The 26,169-nt window shown below is 35.0% G+C and overlaps 1 pseudogene; it reads right to left on the bottom strand.

The window, feature by feature from the left end:
- Window positions 1-4,622: 4,622 nt before the first annotated feature.
- On the bottom strand, window positions 4,623-8,172 carry LOC113262320 (UBX domain-containing protein 6-like; annotated as a pseudogene).
- Between the last annotated feature and the right edge of the window lie 17,997 nt (window positions 8,173-26,169).

The raw sequence follows: 26,169 nt of genomic DNA, 5'->3' as shown, positions 1-26,169 counted from the left end.
TACAAAACTATTAAAAATGTGCATGAAGAGACATGCACATCATGGATTGAAAGAGTAAACAAAAACAAAAATAAAACAGACACACAAACCACTTGTTCATAAACTGGATATGGGTAGAAAGTGGGGACTGTTTTTACAGTGGAGTTTTATACACTCTTGAGAAAAAAGTAAATACGACACCCATGAATCTTAGAAACATAAAGCTGAGTGGAAAACAGATGGTATATAACACTATGTTTTTAAAATTTTTAACAATATATTTAGAATTACATAAACAGATGACAATTCAGTTTAAAAAAGTTGCAAAAGAATAAATAATAAAAATTCAAAGCATAAAGGCAGTGGAATGGGATTCGAGAAAGGGACACAGCAGTTTTGACTTTTGATTATTTTTTTTGTTTTCGTTCATTTTATGTTGTGATTTATGGCTTATTGCTATGTTACATATATTACATTATATGTATAAAATATTACAATATAAAAAATCCAAATCCAAATAATAAAAATGAACTGCATTAAAGGAAACAAAGGATGTGAAAATTAAAAAAGTATCAAAGTCCCACTAGAAGAATTAAAAACAATGTTGGACAAAACTGAGTGTGCTGTGTGCTGAGAGCCTGAGTCACGACATTCTCTAAGAAGCTGGTGGAAAAGGCGAAGGCAATGTGAAGAGTGAGAGAAAGATTATGAAAAAGAGAACGGACTAATTTTCCTCATAACTATATAAAAGAAAATTCATAGTGAGAGGAAGGAAAAATGATATGAAGGAATCCATTGTAATAATAAATCATAATAGTAATAATAATAATAATAAATCCTCAGAGCTACCTATGGCTAGAGGGATGAAATTTCAGACATTAAATGCAAAACTAAAATCAAATAATAAAATAGACATTAACAAATAAAAAATTAAAGTCAAAAAATTTTTCAGAAAGGAAAGGAAACTTGTCTGAAATGTGTGGATAATTAGATTGGCACCAGCATTTTTTGTTTTTTTTAATGACCAGATGATAAAACATAGTAAGTTGACCTTCTCCAGGAGACCTTCTTTTACAAAGAATTCTACATCAAGGAAACCAACTATTCAAGTCCAAAGGCAAAATATGTTTTCATCCAGGCAAGAATTCAGGTGTTTACCATGTACTCTGAAGAAATTATCCACAACTGTTCTGTAACAAAAATTTAAAAATGGTTTAAGAAAGAGAAGGATGTGGAATATTTTTCAAATGATATTTTCGCGTCATGAAATATTTTTATCTAATTTATAATACTAAAATTTCGCGTTATTTAGCATAAAATATACTGATAATATATATTTTTGCCAGGTGCCCTCAAAATACTAAATATAATAATATTCATTTCCAACTTCACTCTTAGTAAGTTAGTTATCAAAAGAAGGGTTTCTAGTCTGATTAATAGTATTTAATAGTTCTAAAGAAAAAAATTCTAGTTGGAAATAAAAGAATAGAAATCCCTCCACTATATTCAACAGGAAATTAGAATCTTAGTCAAGAAAAAGGAAAAACTATATATACTATATAATTATCAGAAATTATTTTTAATCATTTGTAGGGTTTTTTTGGGGGGAGATAATACAATTATTCACCTTGAAAACCGAAGATGATGTTAAATCATGAAAATTAAAAAGATGATACATGTAGTGTGTTATTTGCATAGAAAATCAACATACAATAATAAAAAAATTAATAACATATTTATTATGAGGACAATTACTAAAAACTTAGGAATGAAACATGTTGGATTTATTAATAGAGAATTATTATAGATTTTAATCAAATAAGAGTTCCTGATAAATTAACAGACATATCATAGCATTAAAATGGCTATATTCCTAAGAAATGTATAATATAATAAAATCCCAATCAAACACAACTTTTCTAAAATATATGGACCATGCATTGGAACATAGCAAACTTATTCAAATGTTCATCAGTAAGGAAAAATATAGCAGAAAAGCTGATAATTTTTTGAATGGGGAAATAATGACAGGCCAATTGTCATGCTAAAGTATAATTGACAGTAATACAAAATGTATCACGCATATAAGGACAAATGAATTATCATATACAAATGACTTAAAATGTAACAGCAAAAACAAAAACGAAACAAAAAAACCCTAACAGCAGATGTTAATATACATTTATGTATTTCATATATGCTATAAATGCAACCTACGCACATACAAAAGAGTGGCATTGTATATAACTAAGTTGAAATTTTAATGAAGTGGGGAAAGGATGAGGGTTGTAATACATGGATTAAAGATAGCTGGCTAGTTATTGGGGAAAAATCAAATTAGTCACTAATGTATATCAAGTATAAAAATACTTTTCAGATCTAAAATAAAAAATAATATGTAAAAGGTAAATTTTAAGAGAAAATGGAGGAGAATATTTCTTTAATCTTAGGATGATAAAAATCATTTAGGTTAGTGCTGTACGATGAAACTTTCTGCAGTTACGAAAATGATCTGTATGACTATCCTTTGGGAAATCTCTGACCTTCACACCAAATCTCCAATCTCCGTCCATCTACATACATATCCTCTGCTTTCAGCCCTATTTCTACAGATCTGTGCCCTTCTCCTGTCAATGGCATCTGCTTTGCTCTGGATCCCATCTATTTTTGCCTTCTCCACATATGCCCTTTGATTATTCTCTTTCATGCATCTTTGATTTCTTCTCCTCCATGCCATAATTTCCATCAGTATATAAATATGTACCATTATCTCCAATTAAGATAAAAATATCTTCTGGCCTCACTCTCCCCTTAGCTATATCCCCATTTTTTTTCTATTCCCTCTCCCAGCTAAAATTATTTGAATAGTTGTTCATATTTGGCATCATCTGTTCTCATCCACACTATTGCAATTGTTTCTAGTGCCGTGGACTGAATTTTCTCCTGTTCTCTCCTACCCCCACCCTGCCCCTGTCATATGGTCAAGCTCTAACTGTCAATGTCCTGATATTTAGACATAGGCCTTTGGGAGATAATTTGGTTTAGATGAGGTCATGAGGGTGGAGCCCTCATGATGGGATTAGTACCGTATAAGAAGAGACAGCAATCAGCTTGCTTTCTCCTCTCTCAGCCATGTGGGGACACAGCCAGAAGGGCACCATCTGCAAGACAGACAGAGACCTCTCACCAGAACCTGACCGTGCTGGCGCCTAGATCTTGGGCTTCCCAAACCCGAAAACTGTAAGAAAGAAACTTCTGTTGTGTAAGCCATCCAGTCTATGGTATTTTGTTACGGCAGCTCAAGACGAACTGGCTTCCCTTTTTCCACTCTGATTCCTTACTACCTTTTCTTTGTTTAGCAGCCAGGGTGATAATTTAAATGCCTAAATATTTGCTCTGTATAAAACTTTCCAATGGCTTTCTTACCCTTGGAATAAGATGCCAACTCCTTATCCTGATGTCGTTCATATTAGCCTGTCTGATTTCATGTTATATTATTCTCCTACTCTCCTCTATGTTCCAGCCATATTGGCCTTCTTATCATACCCTTAACACGAATACTATCTCAATATTAGGAACTTCAGATAGAAAATATTCTTCCTCTATTCTTTGCTTCATTGGCTCCTTCTTATTCATCTTAGAAGCCCGCCAATTTAAATTAGCCACTATCTCACTCTAGATTGTAACACTTTAATTATCTGCTTTTTGTACATGATACATATTCTTATCTGTGATATGATATCAATTTCTTACTCTTATATGAATATTATATTCTTATATATACATGATAAATATTTCTTATTCTTACATTGGTCTTCACTCTCTAAAATAATGTAAACTCCACTCTATTTTATTCAACAATCTTTTTCAGTGCTTTCTATAGTAAGAGATATATATTCACCAAAACAAATTTTGCATAGAAACTAAATATGATTTTAATATCCATTGTTGCAGTCATATCTGATATTTTTTCAGACTGAAAAATTGGTGTTATCTAACAAGATTTAGGGTGAAAATGCCCTTGAACTACTAATTCCTTTTCTGTCTACTGGTTTAAATTCAACCCTCAGTTATAGCCTCACAATGAATATATTATTAGTAATATTTTTATTATTTTATTTTAGTATTTATGCATTTATTGTGAGGCCAACCCTGCTTTTACTTCAGAAGAGCTTCTTGATGGCTCACAGAAGCTGGAGCTTCCAGATAGACGAGTGTGGCTTGGCCCCATGGCCTTCATGTCCTCTAGCCCAGTTGTGTCTCAGGAGAAAGTCAGGGGGACTGAAGGCACCAGCTCACACTCGTTAAAGGCCAAGTTCTCATCCTGCGACAATTTCTGCCGTCCTGAAGCGCGCAGCTGAAAAGGCGGCCAGGCGCTCCGTAAGGCCCATGGAGGAACCTGTGCTGTACTGACCCCACCCGCTCCCCGTCATAAGAGGTCCCCCAGAGGGGCAGCCTTCGGTGAAGCGGATATGCCGCAGCCTGTAGGTATGTTTTCACCTCTCTTTTCATCTTCCTTCTCCCTCCCAGTTTTGGGCAGCAGCACACAGCAGCTCCACTCCCTCAGAGCTAAGCCTCTGCTACTGCAAGATCAACTCCATCGTGAGGGGGAAGGAGTCCCAGGGGCAGAAGGAATGAGGAGGTCAGGGGCGAGGGCCGAGCACCCAGCACTGCAGGTTCAGTTTGGCTGGCTGTGGCTCAGCGCTCAGCAGCTGCTCCTTGTCCCTCTCCAGGCTCTGGGGCTGGCCCAGGGTGACTTGGCTCAGACAATAGAACTCTGAGGTGCCCTCCTAATCGAGAAGCACTGCCGTCTGGAAACCGATGGCCACAAAAAACTCATGGGCCTCTTCCAGGCAGTTAACGCACTCCTGGAACACCTTGCTCTGCAGCTTGACCTTTCGGTACCTCTCCTCTTGGGGATGAAGATAAACATTGTCCAGGTACCTAGTGATAATGCCCATGCCCAGCCTCGCCCTGTCCCACGTTAACCCTGTTAAGTGTGCACATCACCATGTTGGAGGCAGCCATTGCGTTGGTGGAAAAGAGGGAAAGAATGGCCTCTTCGCTGTGGGCACCCTGCTGCTCCTTTCTGGGTTGGCCTCTCTGAGTGAGCGGGTGAAGTCGACTCCAGTTACCACCAAATGGGTGAAAACTTACTCTTTGGACTCAGGCACCTGGGCCTTCTGGGCTGCCACTGATAGATGCTTCAACTCTCAGTTCCTTCCCCCCTGGATCCTGAATGGAGTTCTGCCATGTGTGGGACCTCGAGCTCTGAGCTGCTTCTGCTGGAGTTGGCCAGGACAATTTCCACTGCCATCTGAGCCTTATCGATAGCTCCCTGGCAGGTAACCAAATGAGAAATACGTACTACTAATAAATTCATTGTAGCATTTGTAATTGTGAAAACCTGGAAACTAAAAATTCAGCAAAAATAGAATGATTAACCATAGACTACATGTGTCATATTGCATAAAACCTCAAACATATGACACTGCTGATCGTGAGACATACCATTATTTATACCACACCAAGGGGAAAAGAAACCTGAGGGAATTACAATTATATAATATATATATATAGAGAGAGAGAGAGAGAGAGAGAGAGCTTAGCTGGCATGGAGCTCAGCCTGTGACTGTTCGACCTTCTCCAATCCTTCAGACTGATTCCTGGGCCAAGTGTGTGTTTAGCTGTGAGAAGGATGTTAGCTTCTCCTATGTGTCTATATATGTATAATATTTATTATAGGCCATATGTAAACATGAAAAATCTACATCTTAGAAATGAATATAGTTTACCAAGGGGTGATTTAAAATAATAAAAAGTTTCATATATATTGCAATAGTTCTAAAATATTTGGGGGTGTGTGTGTGTACATATGCGTACACACATACACATAACAGGTGGGGTGCTGGCAACAGTTTGAGAACTGGCTTTTCCCCTATGGTGACAAGCCCATATTTAGAGTATTTACCAATCACATAATGTAAATATTCCCACTATGGCTCAAATGAAGCCACCAACATAATGCGACTTAATGCAGATTTGGGAAAAAATGCTTTTGTAAGCCAAAATTAGTGATTAGTAGGTTACTCTCAATTATGGTCATGAACTTCTCCTCCCACCGAAAAAGTTGTGTGCTTAACAACATTCTGTTGTATTGTTCCCAAGTCTGTTTAGACTGGTGGCATATTTTCTTATAAATGCTTCATGTATTTAACAATCACAAACACCTGTAAAATGTAAATGAAAAAGAAAGAGCATTGTTGTTTCTGTGAACACAAATTAAGTAATTTTATATAACCTAGTAATGTAAAATTAAAAAAAATCATTGATGTCACTTTGAGAAGAGAACAAGAAAATTATAAAATATTGGGCAATGTGTATTTTAAAAGTCTAGGAACATTCTGCATTCAAATTATTTTTAAGTGTTATTAAATACACCCTTTAAATCAAAATCTGAAGTCATAGAAAGTATGCTTTATGTAAGAAAATAATAATGTTAAGAAAATAGTAATAATCTGGAAAAAAATACCTTGACTATATGTGGTGGCTATATTATATACATGTCAGCTTTGCCGGCTGAACTCAGCTTCTCAGAATTCTTCTTCCGGTATATTTCTGGTTAAGGTAGGCCACAAGAAAGGTTTCTGAGCTAGGTTTAGAGGGTTGCAGGAAAGCAGCAGCCATATTGCTTTTTTATGCTCCAAAGGTCAGGTCAGAGTCACCAGGCACTTCTGTAACTGAATCACACTGTCAGTCATTTGATGACTGACTTTGTTGGCATGGAGCTCAGCCTGCAACTGTTTGATCTTCTCCAATCCCTCAGACTGATTCCTGGGCCAAGTGTGTGTTTAGCTCTGAGAAGGATGTTAGCTTCTCCTGTAGAACATTCACGTCAAGTTAGCAAGAACTGATATGGGGCCCAGTCCTTATGTGGCTTCCTACATCTGCTTGTGGGGTTCCGGTAGTTCTTGTTCTTCCCCACTTGATATTCATCTTCCCTTTCCAACAGCCTGTCCTGCAGAAGTCAAGCCCTGGCATTAGACATGAAGGTGACACATATACTGTTTCAAAATTGAACATGTTATTTAATAATGCTGTGAGTTCAACTCAATTCATTTCCTTGTGATTCTTACTACAGCTCTTTTTTTTTTCTCTTTAACTAAAAGCCACTGGTAATTACGGTGCCAGATAACAGGACTATATATACTCTATATACTCAATAATGGTCACTACAAATTGAGAAAAATCACTATTACAAAACTGAAGAGTATACGAGGGAAAACTTTTATAATACCAATTCAGCCTACATCTTATCTTCAAAGGAAAAAAAAAACATACCTTATAACCTAACAAACATATTTCTACTATTTAGCCTTAAAAATAGTATTGTACCTAAAAATGTATAAATTAGGATACTTATATTACTTTCTAATTAAAAAATAATAGAAACATCCATATTTCTGATAAAATAGAATAGTTAAGTAAATTAGGATAACTCTATATGATGAAAAACTTACGAATTATTAAAAGAAGTATCTCAGCTGCAGGAAAATATCAATGTAGGAAAATATCAATGATATAATTTAATATTTTAAATATCACTGTTATAATTGATCATTTAAAGTGGGATATGAAATTGAATATGCAATAATAATTTATGTATGTATGTTTGTGCATTTCTGGGTTTAAGGTTGTGAGTGAATGAAAGGCTAAAAAAATATTTCATAATATCAAGAGAATTTCATTTCTGACTGCAGAGATAATAAATGATATTGTTGCATTCAAATTCATTTTCCAAATTCTCTATCTCTATTGCTTTCATAATGATAAGACATATTTATAGCTCAAAAAATATATATTAAGATTAGACAGACACAATATAGAGAAACATTTTTTATCTTTTTATAATAAATATTATTTATGACACAAATGATTTTTTATTATTTCTCTTAGGCCCAGAGTATATTGTGAAATGTGGCTATTTTAGCATCTAGGCAGCCTCATTAATTTGTTAATTTTTAGAATTATTGTCCTAGGAGTCTGCTTCTTCTCTGCATACTCACAGAGCAGATAAAATATTTCAGATCTATAATCTACATATTTTCTGAACTCTGGGATTGGTCATCGTCCATAACATTTTGACACATCTTTCTAATCTATAATCACCCCTGCCATACCTGTAAAATTCATGCTTCATGTTATACCCTATCGCTGAAGTGTACTTTCTTTTTTCTTTATCATCACTGTAATGGCTAGACCATGCACCTCAAACTCTGAACACTCGAAATTCCAAATCACAGTCTCCAATCACATTCTTTCTTTTTCTTACACTCCAGATCCAAATAGATCAGGTTTCAGACCCCATCAGTTCCTTTACATCTGCTGAGCCCTTGTGGTTTTATGCATTTTATTTGCAATGGGTCCCATAATTCATCACTTCAATATTTGTTTGGCAATATCCAAAAATATCTTGTGCCTATTCTTCTTGAGTCAAGTAAAGCATCTTTTTTCTCAAGTTACGTGTAAGCCATTCATCCCAAAGGCCTCCATTCTATCCATCCTGCAGTATAAATATATTAGCCCTAATTTATGTTTTGCCTTCGGCACTTTGTGACCATTTTTTGTATTGTCTCTGGTTTGGTCATTCCCAGATTCCTTCCAGATTTCTTTTATTCGAATTCAAATTGGTTATCTTAAGCAGAAGGTCTCTATATCTATTTTCTCAAGAAAATAGAGATCATCAATAAAGTATATTCTCAAGTTCTATTCCCAAATTAATAATTACATCTTCTTTATCTCAGGAAAAAAATACCATATCTCATAACCAAGATTAATCCAAACACCCAAACTCTTGCTTTTCCCACAAACTTCCGTCTATACAAATATGCTGTTTAATGTCCATCTGTCTCTCTACCAGTAATTTATCTATTATGCCAAAATTTAACCACTTAAAACAATACACATTATTATTTATTATTATCTCAGTTTTTGTGACTCAGAAATCCAGTGTGACTTGACTAGGTGCCTCTTGCTCAGAATCTCTCAAAATGTTACAGTACAACTTGAGGAAGGCCCTGGTAATGTCAGTCCAGACGGGGGGTGGGGGCGGTGGCTTCCCAGATCCTTTGCTTTCAGAGCCACTCGTTCTGCTTTCAGAGCCACTTTCTGACTATAGATGTTTAGGGGCCTAAATGATTCTTTTTTAGTTTAATCTGGTAATGTTTCTGCTTGTGTAAGTGTTAAAAAGACTTTGTGGGTCTTTCATACATCTTTTTGGGGTTCTTTCCTTTAGATAAAAGACACACCAACAAATCTCTCAGATACAAGTCCTTCTCTACCTTTGGCTTCTGTTGAGAAGGAGGAGGGGCAACCCCTTCCACTTCCTAGAGACCCTGTTGTTTGATTGATGAGGCCTGGGTAGCACACTCTTAATCTTTTCAAAGGGCCTTTTATGTGAGTGAACAGTATTCTGAGGCACACCTTTGATCTTTCTGAGGTCTTAATAACAGATTTCACAGTCACACCTTCAGCTTCAGCTTCGTACCATATTTTCCTGGTACTGCCCTGGATTTAATCTTTGCTGAGGTCTTAATTTTAGCACTTGATTTTTTTTTTCAACACCAGTAATCCTGGCATCTTTCTTTCATGAGTTCTGTTCTCAAATTATTTCTTTCCTCTCACACTTTACTCTAAATAGCAAGAACAAAGCAGCCAGCACCTTCAACACTGCTTTGAAATTTTCTTAGGTAGATCAGGTAGACAGCTAGTCCTATGCTCGGCTTTCTGCAGAACTGCAGAAGACGAAGTTTATTAAATTTCTCCTACTCCAGAACAATGATTGCCTTTCCTTCAGTTTTCAGTAGTCGTTTCCTCACTCATCCATGGGCTCCTCAAAGTCCTACATTCTATGAAGTGTGTTCAGTGCACTTTTAGGCCTTTATTATCACTCTCCTTAATGTCCACCATCTGGTTACAGCCTTTTCTGTGTAAATGTTAGGGGAACATCCCGATTTGAGGTACCAAAATCTGTATTATCTATATCGATTATAACTACTATCCTTTAATAATTATCTATTGCTGCACAAAAATTACCCCCAATCCTACTAGCTTAAAAAAACAAAACAGGGGCGCCCGGGTGGCACAGCGGTTAAGCATCTGCCTTCGGCTCAGGGCGTGATCCTGGCGTTATGGGATCGAGCCCCACATCAGGCTCCTCCACTATGAGCCTGCTTCTTCCTCTCCACTCCCCCTGCTTGTGTTCCCTCTCTCTCTGGCTGTCTCTATCTCTTTCGAATAAATAAATAAAATCTTAAAAAAAAAAAAACCCACAATTCTTGGGTACCTGATAGTTTCTGTTGGTCAAGAATTTGGGTGCAGCCTGAATAGTTCTGTGTCTGGTCTCTCAAGTTGTCTGCAGCTAAGCTATTGGTTGGGGTTTCAGGCATCTCAAGGGTTCTCTGGGCTAGATTCTGTTTCCAAGCTCAATCACTTGAGTGTGATCCTGGGATCATAACCTGAGCCGGAGGCAGATGGTTAACTGACTGAGCCATCCAGGTGCCCCAAATTTAGTTTCTTTTTTGTTTTCTTTTATTTTTTGCTTTTTTTTTTAAATTTTAATGCCTTCTCTAACTTGTCACAAAATTATGTATATCTGATTTCTAAAAATTCTTTGAATCTGGTCTCTGATCTCCATTCATAGTTATTAATTCAGTACTACCTACACTAAAACTTAATCTAGATTATGACAGAAAACTCCCAATCAATCAATCTGCTTTCTTCAAACACATCCTCCATCCTGCTGCAAGAATAGTATAAGCTTATTAGGTGACTATTCTTTGTCTTCAAGATACATTTCATAGTCAAGCTTTAAATATAACACATTTCATCATCTATACTTTGCCTACCTCCCAAGTCACTCTTTACAGAAATGTATTTGCCATAATCAGTCTTAATTTTCAGAATTTTTCTACCCAATGGTATACTTACAACAGGTAAATCCCCTGAAAAATGTCTATCAATTCCACAAGGTCAAGAGCTCTGATAATTTTGGTTCTTTAATCACATTTTCACTTTTCTCATTCATGCATAATAAATATATATTCTATAAATACCTGTGAAATCAAACATTTAGGATAGAGGTTGTATTTTTACTATTTAAAATAAAATAGTAAATCTTCAGTTTGTATTAATTATTGATGATGTTATCTATCTATACATACATTTTCTTCCTAATGCCTTTGCTTTGGTTGTATCAAAGTGTCTTTATTTTTTCTTTACTTTAGGGATATATTCTGTTATGGTGTATAATTGTTTGGCCACCTGCTGCAACAGTGTCTCACATTATAAAGATATTTGGTCATTAGTCCATACAGTTATTTCACGCATGAGAATTATCATTTTTAATTTGGCAGCAGTGAACTAACACCCCAGCATGTGTTCAAAACTACCACCTCCAAAGAGCAATAAAGAGAGTTGACTAAGTTGATTAAGACAATAAAACTATCAGAACTGCTTCAGGGCTAACAAAAATGCTTACATCAACTCATACTGCTTATAATTGCTAGTATTTTTTTTTCTATTTTTCTTAATGACAATAATACAAGCTACTAATTCAGGTTGTAAATTAAAATGTACATAAAATGATAATGTAGTTAATAAATTTAAGAAATCACCCATTGAAACTTTAATTATCAAGATATTTCAATGTAAACTGCACCATGATAAGATACCAAGCTAAATATATTCAAGTAACAGTCATTCAGTCTTCATATTCAGAACACCACAACTATTAGGAATGAAAATGTAAATGAACTGAAAATGTAATTGGTGAAAAAAATGCAGAAGTTACAAAAGTACATTTTGCCTGTTTGCTTCAAGAACTGTTATCTGAAACTATAATTTCTTTTGATAATATTTCAGAGTGCAGAGTGAGTAGGAAATTCGTAGTTATCTAGTGAATATAGGTTATATAAATAGTTAAACTACTCAATTCAAGGAGGAAAACTGTCATTTTTCATTAAAATTGTGCTTTAACAGTTAATGCAGCTTTAATTGACCATTATTTATTCTATAAAGAATGTATTTATATAAATATAAATGAAGAAATTCCCTTTCTTGATTTATTATATATTTTTTTGATAAAGAGTGTTAATACAGCACAAAGTTTAGAAGCTTAATAAATACTATAAAAATTGGATGAAATATTTTGCTCCACGTATAACCTAGATATATTAGGGATTCATTAATTTTTTTTGGTCCTTCTTCGTAAACTGAAATAAATTTATGATCAGCATAACAGCAACAATACTGAAATTAAAAGAAGCTACCAGGATATATTTTACGGAAGTTTTCGGTCAAAACACAAAGCTCAATAATTTTATTGAGTAGAAATGTGACACATTTTGCAAAAGAGCTAATATTAGGATAATTTGTTTTGCTTTATTTGGTCTTCATTCTGAAGCACAGTTCTCAAGACGAACTGTGAATTAGAATCACCTGGGAGGTTTTTTCTCCCTACTTTTTAGCTTTATTGAGGTATAATTGACAGATAGGAATTGTATGCATTTTAGGGGTACAGTCTGATGTTTTGATATATGTGTATACTGTGAAACGATCACAACAATCAAGCTAATCAACATAACCACTGTTTCACCTTTTTTATTCTTTTTTTTCCCCTTGTGGTGAGAACACTTGAGATCTACCCTCTTAACTAATTCCAGGTGTACAGTACAGTATTGTTACTATAGTCACCCTACTGTACATTGGATACCCAATACTAACTCTTCTTGCATGACTGAAACTTGCATAACTGAAACATCCTTTGACCTAGTCCATTCAGACCAATCAAATTGGAATCTGAAGGTGAAATCCAGACATCAATTGTTTTGGAAGCTTACCAGATGATTCTAAGGAGGCTCCAGCTCTCAGGAAATTTTCTGTATAGGCTCTTCACCTTTTAAATATCCTATCATTCCCGATGTTAACAAACTACATATAAACTTAAAATAATTGGAAATCAATTTTTTAAATATGGCTTTTTATATTTTCTTTTTGTTCAAAATTTCTTGTGTTTATTTTAAAAATGAATGACAAATCATATACATTTCATTGTTCAGCTCTAATACTTATAATTTACACATTTTGTTGTTTTTCACAGTGAACAAACACTCCAAGATATGAGCAGTCATTGATAAAATCAGATATTCTTTCACATTAAAATTTTTCACATATTCCTGAAATTGTGAGAAGTCTTTGAAGTATCTGAGGCTCTGACTAATATACCTGTCAACTCATAGAAATTTCTGCTGAACAGGGGGAAAAGCTGCTTCTGTGCGCACAGGTGAATTTAAGTGAAAATTTAGTTTCTTTTATTTATTTGAAGTGTTAGTTTCTCCTGGGTTACTGGGAGGGAATCCAGCTGGGTCTGGGTGAATTCAAAGGCCACATTCAGCAGAGGCCACAGTTTCTGCTGGAATTACAACAAAAAGATAAAATAGAGCAATGTAAAACTTTCATTTTGAGAATAGGGATGTTGTAAAATATTTCTACTTTGTGCTTTTTACCATGATTTGGAAGTAGGTGCACAGTGTTTGGTATATTTCTGGTGCTGGTTCTTCTTCTTGTTTTTAACTCTAGGCATAATGCAAAATTTAGTAAGTTGAAGATGGCTTTAAATAGAAATTGATTTATTTTGAAAGTTTCTTTAACACAAATAATAGAGTTAGTCCATGTTTGCTGAGACATATTCCATAATTGGGATAAAAGAGTATTTTTTTTAAAGCTACTAATTGGAAAGAGAAGCAAACACAGCTGAAGTGTAAAACATGACTTTAAAAGAGAGTAAGAAAATGAGTTAATACATCCGAAGATCTAAAGTGAATGCTATTTTGTAATAATTTCTGGTCCTTAATGGGATACATAAAAAAGTGGTCATTGTCCTAAGACTTTTTATACTTTAGCTGGCTCAGAAAGATAAATAAATAGACTGAGCAAATATATAGCATAACGTTAACCAATGCTAGAGAGCTAGAATGTTTATTGCTCTTTGGAGTATATTTCTTATTAAGCTTAAGTATATATGTAGCCATGATTGGGTTTCAATAAGTTTCTGTGTAGATATTTGCAATTATTTGTCTAGCTAAGGACTGGCAAAAAGGCAAAGAATGGGACAGCCATGATGATAACTTTTTTTCCAATTGTAGTAATTGGTATTTTTTTTTTTCCAGCACTGACCTTTGTTATGGAATGGATGTAGGTAGATTACAAAAATAAGTGCAGGAACTATAGGAGGTCTTAGAAACTGGGTAAAATGCATGAAGTTGTTTGTACCATTAATTATCCATTTTGTGGTAGAAATTTAAGTTTTATTCAAGTAAAATACCTCACATTTCATTTATAATCTGAGAAATTTGGGCAGATTTGTGTGTGTGTGTGTGTGTGTGTGTGTGTGTGTGTGTGTGTGTGTTTAAGATTTTATTTATTTATTTGACAGAGAGAGAGAGACAGCCAGCGAGAGAGGGAACACAAGCAGGGGGAGTGGGAGAGGAAGAAGCAGGCTCCCAGCGGAGGAGCCTGATGTGGGGCTTGATCCCAGGACTCTGGGATCACGCCCTGAGCCTACGGCAGATGCTTAACCGCTGTGCCACCCAGGCGCCCCTTTTTTGTGTGTATTTTAATGTATCAGCCTTATATTGTTATCCTGCCCCTACCACCTGGACAAAAACAAAAACAAGCATATTATTGTCGTATTTCTTAATGAGTAAATACCGAATGTGTTAATTTGGCTCCATAATTCTTTCTCTTTTCTAGAAAGTTAATATGATTCATGTAATTACTGTAATGAAGCTGTAACCTCAATGCTTTTCACCCTATGATTAAAGCCCATTGGGTTGAAGATGGGATGTACAGCTTTCCTTTAAGGCCACAGTGACTTGTTCTTTGATTGGGTATTTAGGTCACAACAATACAGGCAGGGGATTCTTCTTAAGTTTGTGTTACGTACATGTGACTGAAGAAATCCAATTTTATTCAGCTACTGGAATGTGAAACACATTCCAGATGGATGAACCTGGAGAGCAGAGCATCTATTTTCCCCAACACCTTTTATAGCTTTTTTTTTAATTATAACATTTCAATCTCTCAAATATGAAAGTATTTTTTCTGGTTACGGATTCATTGCTAAACCCTTCCAGACTGACAGTGGGGGAAAAATAATTAAGCTGGAAAACTGTACACTTGGAGGATAGCAAATATTAAAAATTTGTGGTCTAGATTGTCTCATCATGTATTTGAATAGCTATTTGACATTTAAAAATCTCTGGCTGCAAAAATGTTGACACAAATTTCCCCAGTTTGTATAAATATCAGCCTCCTAGTTTTCCAAAGGTTTACTTTATTGATCTTGCCTCTATTCTTGAGATTGTACGGCAGAATCTTAACAACTCCCCCATCTTCATTTGAAGCCTGTGTACATGTTGTCAAGCTAAGTTATAAGCTCAACCAAGATTAATGCTACATTAAAAATCACAAAATGATGTTTGTTTTTAAAGAGAATAAGTTGTTTACATTTTTTTCAAGACTGACTTAAAAGTTTTTATGACATTATTAGAGTTTACATTTTCTAAAAAGAGTTTACTTTTACAATTAACTTAGGAACAATAGGATTTTTAAAAATTAGATGTGCATTAATTCATTTGTTCAATAAATATTTATTGAGAAACTGTTATATACCAGGCACTTTTCTAAGTGCTAAAGATAAACAGCCTTAGTATTATAGGTATTTTAAATACATTATTAGTTTAGAGGAATATTTGATCAAAATCCATGGAACATTTATTTCAGAATCTCCTGATGGGATAATTTAAAAATGATGATTCCTGGGTCCCAGCTGAGATAAAATGAATCATATTATTTACCCATGGTTCCTAAGAATATGCATTTTAGAAAGTCTCCAGGTGCTTCATGGCATAAGGACATCTTTTTGTTTTGGGTCTAAGTTTATGTGGTTTTGAAATGTAGGATCATACTAACCCAGGGCCAGATTCTATATTAAAAGAAATGTGGGCTCTGGACCAATACAAGAAGTAGAATGAATGGCCAGCTCCTGGCTGTGTTTAAAGTTTTTGAAAAATATTTCTGTCTCAGGCTCCACGAACAAAATGCCAGTTCTAGCATTTGATCATATTTTTTCCCTTGTATATTATTTCTTGTAAAAGGGCTCTGGATTTCACTTAGATTTCTTCTGCAATTATTAATGGCTATGAAGTCTACAGATGAATTACTTTACTGCTAATAACCAGGCCTAGACTGATCAAGTATAGCTCATTACAAAACCTTATAGTCAGGTGGACTAATGGTTAAGTATTTTATCAGATTTTGTTTTCATAACTCTTAACAATTGAAAAATCTCATCAATTGACACCTACTAAATATTTCAGTGAAATTGATATTAATCCATACAAGATACTCTTTTATAGTCCCGGAGGAAGCTAAAAGTTTTATGAGTTCTAATGTTTCTCGGTTGAGATAAAATGACATTTTAAAGGAACAGGATGCAAGTATTCATTATAAAATATCCTCACCATATAGTTAGATAAAGTTAACAATGTGCCCAGCAAGTACTCATCAGGCAATTAACATTTTCTAAGCAACTGACCAGCTTAAAGGAAACCATTTCATTTTTAATTAAAATTGTGGCTCATGAGAAAAGTAAAGCCAGAGAGTAAGGTGTGTACATATGCCTGTGTGTGATATGCTTCCTGAACACTGCAAACAATTTGACAAATGCAACATATTTTACTTGATCTTAAGAACCAAGAAAAAGAAAGAACCAAGATATGATATTAGAAGTGTGACATTTTGAGGCATATTTCTTTACATGTAGGAAGTTCAAAATAAAGAAGGAAACACATTTATTTCTATTGAAAATTAAATGTGTTTTAAACCTGTTGGGTAATTTAATTACAGTTACTCAAAGGTGATTTAATAGAGATTTCATTCATACAGCATGGAAGGTAAGAAGAGGGAAACAACTCATAAGGGCCTTCTAAGTACCGTTTAGAGAGCTCAGGATGCCCCTTTTAATCAATCACTGATGCCTTCAGAGACTTCATGGTCACATAAATGTGGACTCTTGGATTGTAACTGCTGAGTGAAACACTAACCCAAAAATAGCCTTTGTTTTGTTCTGTAATATAACTCATTAACTGCCCACATCCATGGCCAATTTGGTGAATAGCTAATTATTTACTAATTTCAAATTCTTCTTTAATTATTCTCCTCTTATTATTTCATCTCTAAGCTTTTGCATATATCCATACCCTTCAGTGTGTAGTTAATTGGTTAAACTGTTAAAACACAGTTCTTTTCCTAAACAATCATCCTTTGCATCGCTTAATTCAGTCCAAAAAAGAATTTCTTGACAAAATTTTTTCACCTAGAGAAAGGTTAAAGAAAGTAAAGAATAGGACTGTAAAGAAAATTGTGTTAGGAAGTATTTGAATATTCGTTGGCTTTTACACTTGGCTTAATATTTACTGTGTATAATTGTTTCCTTATTTAAAAATTTCCATGCTTCTAATTTTTTAGAGTCTCGTGCTTTAAGAAAATTATGTGTACAGGTGCTCATTCCCCAAGGGAATGACATGGCTGCAAAGAACAGCATAAACTTTTTCTGACAATTCTGCAAAGAACTTTGTGAGCCTGACATGCAAATAATTAGAGTAATAATTACAATGGTAGTAAGAGTTGCTAACTCTTATGTAGCTCTTAGTATGGCTTAAAGAGTGATTTGCATGTTTTAGATATATAAATTTATTTTTCAAAACAAATCTCCTAGATGGGTACTATTATTATCTCCATTCTACAGAAGAGAAAAGTAAGGCACAGAGGGGTGAAATTTCTTACACAGAATCACACATCTAGTAATTGGTAAAGCTAGAATTAAAATACAAGCAGTCTGGCTCCCGAATAAGATTTAAAATGTTGAATCAATCACAATTTGTCAGAAAAGAACCCTGGGGGAAAAATAAATAAATAAAACGAAACAAAATAAAATAATTTGGATCTTGCTAAATGTCAAAGACTTTGAATTCCTTTTGAATTATAAACAAAAATCACATAGCAATCTATCATTAGAAATTATTTTATGATCTGTCAGCTGTCAAGTTGATTAGGTTCTTTAATTTTGGCAAAAACAAAGAATCGCAAACATCTGAATTACTAAAGCATTTGCTACCCAGTCATTAATCTTAATCACTTCATAAGACCATCCCAATATTCAGAACCCTCCATTGGTTTGGTATTACAGGTCAATTTTTGCTTAAAAACTATGCTCCACTGTAGGATTAGGAATGGGGCAGTTGAGGAAGAGGAAGTGGGAAAAGCAGCAGCCAATGGTGTATGTGTACTTTGGCAGATCAAATTTAAGAAAGAATACTTGGGGAAGCTAAGGATCTGGAAATTTATTCTGTTAAAGCTATTTCCATGTCTATGTTTACACTTGGGAGAGTCTTCATAAAACCCTGGGAGGTGGGGGTAAGTACAAACAAGTAGTCCAATATGAAAATTGTGTAATAGAAGTTCTCTTTTCAAATATGCATAAGAGAAATCTATAATCCTGGTAACCAGAGAAGATCCAAGTATAAATTAATTTTTGGTGTAATTTTTCCCCTATGTGCCATCTGTGTGTATCCTTGGTTTATAGCGTGTATAATGTCATAGTATAAATATTCTACACTCTACTTTTTCTCTTTCTGCTAACCAGATCAAAGTCGTCACTGCACTTAAATTTTCTCAAATGTTTATGTTCACAAGATCACCTCCTCCCATTTTTAATTAATTAATTATTAATTTTTTAAAGATTTGAGAGCGAGCAAGCATGTGAGTGGGGGTAAAGGCAGAGAGGATCCTTGAGCAGACTCCCTGCTGAATGGGGAGCCTGACTTGGGGCTCCATTCCGGGACCCTGAGCCCATGACCTGAACTGAAATCAACAGTCGGATGCTTAACCAACTGAGCCACCCAGGTGCCCCACCTCCTCCCATTTTAAAGCTGCTCTACCAAATTTGGTATACAGTATAAGGATATGCCTACTCTTACACTGGCTTATCAGCTTAGAGCTAGGCAATCTTTGTTTTTACTCTGTCTTCACCACGGCTAGCTGTTAGATCCTGTCACTCCTCTGTGCCTAGGTTTAGTCATTTGAATAATGGAATAAAGAGAACTATCTACATTTTAGAGTTGATGTAAGGATATCATGTGTAAAACACGAGAATAGTGCCAGGCACATAGTACATACTCAGTAAAAAGTTAAGAATTATTACTATCATTTAACTGTATGTTATATATGTTGCATACATTAACTATACATTCTATTCATATACAATGAATTTCCTTCAATTTAAATATTCTAAAAAAAAAGAAAATTCTAGTATGGCGACAGTTTATTGAGTACATATTAACTTCTCACTGGTTTGAATTTTACATGTGCCATCTTATTTCAACTTCTTAAAAATAAGAGTAAGGTGGATGTCATAAAAATTTATTTTTACAAATGAAGCTTAGAAATATCAAACCATTTGCTTAAGTTTATATCTGTAAAAGTATGATTAAGATTCAGGTATTTCTGTCTACCTGCCTGTCCACTAATATACAGATCCCATATGGAAGAATGATACTGAAAGCAAAACCAAGAAAAAGCTGCCTATCTATGCATAGACTCACCTAATCCATTTATATAGTGTGAGAGATGTGCCGCCCAGACTGCCCTTCAGGACTGAAGCTCTCTTTTTCTCTAGTGACTGTGAAATGTCACTGCTGAGGACTTGCAGCTGAGTCCCCCTCCAGGGATTTTCCTCAGCAGAGAGGAGCTGCTTTTCTTAAGGTTGAGCACTTCCCAGGGGGCAGCACCAGCAGTGCGTGGTGAACACAGTGATCTGTGTCTGACTCTTGTTCTACTTTAGGACATCTCAGAAGGGCCATCCCAGGCCCAGAGTTCCTATGTGATCTTCTGGAGCCTCTGTTGGAACCAAATTGCAGTTCAACTGCTTGTTCTGTCCAATCCCGCTTCCCTCCTCCTTTACAACTATGATCCCTCCAGCTTTACCCCGTAAACCACCCTGACTAAAATCTTTGTCTCAGGATCTGTTTTCTGAAGAGCACAGCTCTGACACACTGCCCGCTATTTTTGGAATTATGAATTAAATCCCCACTCAAAAGAAAACTACAGTGCATGTTGTAGAAATTTTTATCCAACTAATCTTTGTACTAGAATTAAAATCTGTGATTTATTTTGAATTTTTCTCTGAAAAATTTAACTTTAGGAAAATATCAGTAATAACCTCATTATTTTAAAGATTTCTATTGCGAATATGTTTTAATAATTCTAATTTCAGTAATCATTAGGCATTACATGACAGTTTAAAAAATGTTTTTTTCTAAAAATAAAAATGTTTTTTTCTGTATAAAACAGGCTGTATAATACCTAGTCATAGATTTGCAAGAATGAAAAACACATAAGTGTGTCCCGTACTAATTTCTATCTCTGTGACCATTCTACACGTGTGAAAAAGGGACAGTTACAATATACTGTGTAAAAACAATTGTACTTAGGTATAACTCTGGTAAAGGAAGTGGCAATTTCTATTGATATTAAAAAGATTATATAAAAGTTAGAATTTCTCTAATATTTCATAAAATAGTGTCTTCTCTTTGCATGATTTAAAATTCTGGGAATCACCTGGCCCAAACTCTGGATTTTATATATGAAGAAAATAAAGCCTCGTTCAAACAATAATTTTGTAACAAAAAGTATAAATTCCTGAAAAATCAACACTCTCTTATGAGTATTTTTGTCATCTCTGAAGATACAAATTTAAGAATTCAAGCAATGTAAAAAGTAAGTTAAAACAAAAAGATACCACTATACACCTATTAGAATGGACAAAATCCAGAACACTGACAATACTAAATGCAGGTGAAGGTGTGGAGCGACAGGAAGTCATTCATTGCTGCTGGGGGTAAAAAGATGGAGCACAATAGGTGGGTTTTTAGGGCAATGAAAATACTTAGTATAATACCATAATAATGAATTGTGTCTTTATACATTTGCCCAAACTTATGGAATATACAAGACCAAGAGTGAACCATAATGTAGAAAATGGATTTGGGGTGATTATGATGTATCAGTGTAGGCTAATCAATTGTAATAAATATACTATACTGGCGGGGTGTATTTGGTAATGGGAGAGGCTATGCATGTGTAAGGAGGGGAGATTTATAGGAATCTCTAGACCTTCCCTCTTAATTTTGCTGTGAACCTAGAGCTGCTCTTTAAAAATCTTTTAAAAAAAGTGAATTCAGGTGCCCAAAATTTATAGGGAGTTCCTGCAAATCAATAAAAAAGTAAAATATTTGATCTTTCTTAAAACATTAAAGCAATTAAGAGGTACTATTAGGTAAGCATATATTGTATTTAAATTGAATTCAGTTGACTTTGAGAAGGAAACATTTAATTTTTGCTCCTATTATGTCTGGCATGTTCTAAATGCTTTATCCTCTTTGCCTTTCTTCATGAAGTCTTAGAGCAAACTAATAAATGAGTTTTACTATCTTCATCATACCGATGAGCAATTTGAAACTCAGAACAGTTAAGAAACATGCCCCCCAAAAAACCATAGGTAAAAATACTGACAAGGATTCAAAAATTAGGCTTAAGTTTAATGTCTGTAATTTTTCTGTTAGGATATATGTATGTGTATGTGTTGGCTGAATGGAAAGTTACAATTTGGTAAAAGACAAACCTTGAGTCCATATTTTGTTAATTCACAAGGATAGAGAATACGCTCTAATCTAAGCATTTTCATACCCTAATATCTACTAACAACGAGAACGCTGTTAAAAATGGAATAACTCAGCATTGAAAGACTACGGTCATATTTTTATTTTTAAAATTTATAATATTTTTGAGAAAATATTTTAAATTTTGAAAATACATACCTGATTCATCAGGAATCATTTTAACCTGCTGAAATGTTTGACTTACAGAACACATACGCAGAAACTAGAATATAGCTCTCCAAGCTAGTAGTTATGAAAATATATGACAACGACATCAATGTAAATGGCAGATTCCTTTCAATATATTTTGACATGTTGCTATTTTTACCCCAAATTGTTATGAGTCAGAACAAATTAAGGTTCTAGGGGCAGCCCTTATACAAAATGAAAACACGGATTATTCTTTCAATCAAGTCTCCATCTTGGCCTTAGGGGAAAAGTGCTGCAGAGAAAGCAGAGCTGTGGTAGGAACATTCTTCTGTTGTATTTTGTTAGAAACCAAATCAGCAAAATATCCAGCAAGCATTATAAGTAAACAGTCTTCATGCAAGAAGCCAACTTTGCACATCAGAAAAAAAAAAATTCTGTGCTAAATATTCCAAAATTTGAAAGAAAAATATAAAGGAAAGAAAATATTAGTTATTCAAAGAAATACAGCTAAATGGCAACTTTTTGAAGCAATACTTATGTCAAAGGATATACTCAACTGTCAAAGACACCAAAGATGTTTAAATGGAATAACAATTATAACAACTATAAGAATTAACCCAACTTACTGTCATATTCATGTTCAGTCAGAGTGCCTTCTCACTTACTTGCTTGCTTAGCCCTTGCTGGTGACAATAAGGTTTATTATGATAATAAATTGATTTAGTCAGGGTTCCTTAAGGAGCTAAATGTCAAACTCAGAGTGAGTAATTTGAGGAGATTTTAGGAAAGGTAATATTTTTTAACGTGGGCAAGATTAAAGAAAACCAACAGGTGATAGTTCAGTACACCAGTGCTGTTAAAAGAGGAGAGATATTACCCAACCTAGGTGGGAAAAGAGGGAAAAAAAGAGTTTTTGGAGAGGGACATGTGTAGACGCAGCAATCTACAAGGATTGGAAGGTTGAATATCTGGAAGTTACTTTGGGTAAAGAATCAAAACCTTATAAACCACAGTAGGAATATCTGTTGCTTTTTCCATGATATGATTGCCCTGGCAAATATCAGTATTAATATTAGTAATATCAGTATTACTACTGGGAAAACTTGGAGACAATTCACAATGTGTATTTGAGGCCATATTGCAATGTTTTTTCTTAGAAGGACCCAGTTCCCCATGTCAAGGCACTCCAATTCTGTGAATTGGTTTATACCTAGGAACTGAGTACGAGACTATGAACCCTCACTATAGTGAGTTAAGTTTTCATCCACTTGATGTTAATATATTTTTGCTGTTATATGTCAAGCAGCATATTAGTACCTGATGGTCTGTTTCATTCTGTGATGAATTACCCAATATCGTATATACTTATAGGTACAAATACTGACCATCATTTCCTGTTTATGACTTATTGTGATAATTCCTTCTACCTTGTTTCTGGTGGTTAATAGGTATCACTGGCTTTTATTGCTTTATTATCTCCTTACTTCTAGTGAGATCAATTTCAGTAAAGCACCCCGTAATGATCCCTGGCCCACAGAAGACAGCCACCACTGAACGTTTCAGGGGTACTTATAGCTTTCTCACCAAAGCATTTCTTAATATCTTCTAGGTAGTAGCCTTTGATTCCCTTTATTGGTATGGAGAAGGAGTGCCTTAACAGATTGCATGTAACATTTTCTTCTCCCCATGCTTTGAATTCTTTTCTTATAGCATACCAGGAAGTTCTGGGATTTCCACCCCATTGACTCTAAGCTATTAAGGAGTCTAGACTTCATTTAGTACATATGCCACACCAAAGCTGGTACATTAAATATTGAATTTCAGTTTTGTGAAACAATGTCAGTAAATTCAAGCCAATACAGCATTATGTTTTATCCTTCTTGACTCCATATCCTAGAATCCATTTCTATGCATACTCCTCCAAGCCTAAGTGATAGAAATTGTTATGCATTTACAATTTGCTGGTCCATGGCCTCCAAATATAAGCTTTGTAATTCTAATTGCTTGCTACAGATATCATTGTTCCCAGACAAGGAAGCTATAGTGCATCCCTCAAATATATGAACAATCCAATCCCAAAATCCCATTGTGAAGGTTTGTTGCCTGGGGCTATGTCTAGGTACAGATTTTTGTATCAATCAATATCTAAGCAGGAAGCACTTAGCCTGGGTAGTTCTAGATGAGTATAATAAAGAAACTACTACAAAGTGATGGGTAGAGTCTATGAAAATTAAAAAATCTCTACTCTTGGATTAATTTGGTAGCTTTCAGATTGAAAAGATGACCATCCTCAATCCCCGAAGTTCTTTGTATATCTACTACATCTCCAACTGAGGATAGAATATATTTTTTCTCCTCTTGATTTTGAACTGGCTTATAACTTGTTTTGACCAAGAGAATGTTGTCAAAGTGATGCTGTGCCATCTTTAAGACTAGTTCTGAAGAGGTCTGGCAGGTTCTGGCTTAGTGCTCCAAAAGAGCATGTAAGAAGCCTGGCTACCCTCCTGGAGAGAGAGAGGCCCATTTAGGTCTTAGTCTTTCCTAACATCCTAGCTCAAAATCCAGCTGAATTTTGCTGCACATGCTACTCCAACCAACACCACAAGGAATTAAGAAGACTTGTCCCCAAATCCCTGAAATGGCTGAATGATCATGTTACAATAAATGGTTTTTCGTCATGTTAAGTTACAAAGTTTTAGGTCTGCTTGTTATTCATAAATAGATAACTGCAACAGCTGGCAGGAGTGGGACACCGTACCACCTTCAAATCTGAAGGACATGCATTGTGTATGCCCTTCTCAGCTGTTCCCATATTCTAGCTTCTCTTTGAATTCCTATGCAGAAGTAATCTATGAAGCTTCTAAATGTTAAGTCACTTCTTGTGATCGTCCTTACATCTGTTATATCCAATAGCTTACATTGGAACTCTTTCATCAATCTCTTCAGCCCAATTGTATTGTCAATTTCTGGTGTGGGCAATTAATTTTGTTGGACTCTAGATATTGTTACACACTATGGAAAATGTCTTCTTGAAATATACTGGGGATCAAGGTAGAGAAGACCTTACACAGGGATGTTCATCAAAGGGTAGTCAAAATAAGTTAAGCATGACTTTAAATTCTGTTAATAGAGTAGTAGTTAAACAAAGTGCATTTATGCACTCAATGATTATTACCAAATACAGGGTAACTGCTATATTCATGAAAAACAATTTTTAAAATCTTTTTACTCTTTAATCATTGCAAGCTACTTTCCCAAAGAATAATATGCCTCATTTATGTATATCACTACCCAAGACACATTCTAAAATATTTACACAGGATTCATAGATTTTACTGACTCACTATTGGCCATCAGTACCATGTATCACATTTTAATAAAAATACAATTTTCTTAACTGATTTTGATCCTTAGTACAACAGCTGGTCCATGGGCTCCAAATATAAGCCTTGTAATTTTAATTGCATGCTGCAGATGAATATATTAAAGAATAAATACCTAGCTTGGCAGAATACAGTTAATAATTACTAAAATTTGTATAGTACTTACTAGGTACCAGACACCTTTCTAAGAGTTTAACCACATTAACTCCTGGTTAAGTATTGGACTCTTGGTTTCAGCTCAGGTCACGATCTCAGGGTCCTGAGGTCGAGCCCCCCATGGAGCCCCACCTCAGGCTCTGTGCTCAACAGGATTCTGTTTAAGACTCTCTCTTCCTCTGCCCCTACCCCTGTGTTCTCTTGCTCTCTCTCACACAAAATAAATAAATAAAATCTTAAAAAAAATTTCTACATATGTTGATTGGCTAGAGAGCTGTTAGGAGAGAATAACATATTAATGTTCCGTAAGGTTCCAATGTCTGTGTGGTTACACTTTGAAGTATGAGGTATGTACCTATTTTCTTTGAAATGTTATCCTTGAGTTACTACACGACAAGCTACCATGGCCTTCCTCCCTTCCCTACTTTTTGGTTTTCAACATCACGTCTTCTATTCCACTTGCAGCATGCCTACTTACACAGTTTAGAAAGACATAGCTCGAATCTCAAATTTTTCCACAGGCCTGTTAGCCAACTTGCAGTTGATATACACAAACTTGTTTGTAACTGTGGTAAGAAGATTAAACCAGTTCACACCTCTTTGATGTGATTTAGATAACAGGTTGAACCCAAGATGATCATGATCCGTATACACAGTCTTCC

The sequence above is a fragment of the Ursus arctos genome, unplaced genomic scaffold (genome assembly GCF_023065955.2).
Source record: "Ursus arctos isolate Adak ecotype North America unplaced genomic scaffold, UrsArc2.0 scaffold_9, whole genome shotgun sequence".
Taxonomy (NCBI): domain Eukaryota; kingdom Metazoa; phylum Chordata; class Mammalia; order Carnivora; family Ursidae; genus Ursus; species Ursus arctos.
The sequence above is the reverse complement of the archived record's forward strand: the minus strand, read 5'-3'. Positions and strand labels throughout refer to the sequence as shown.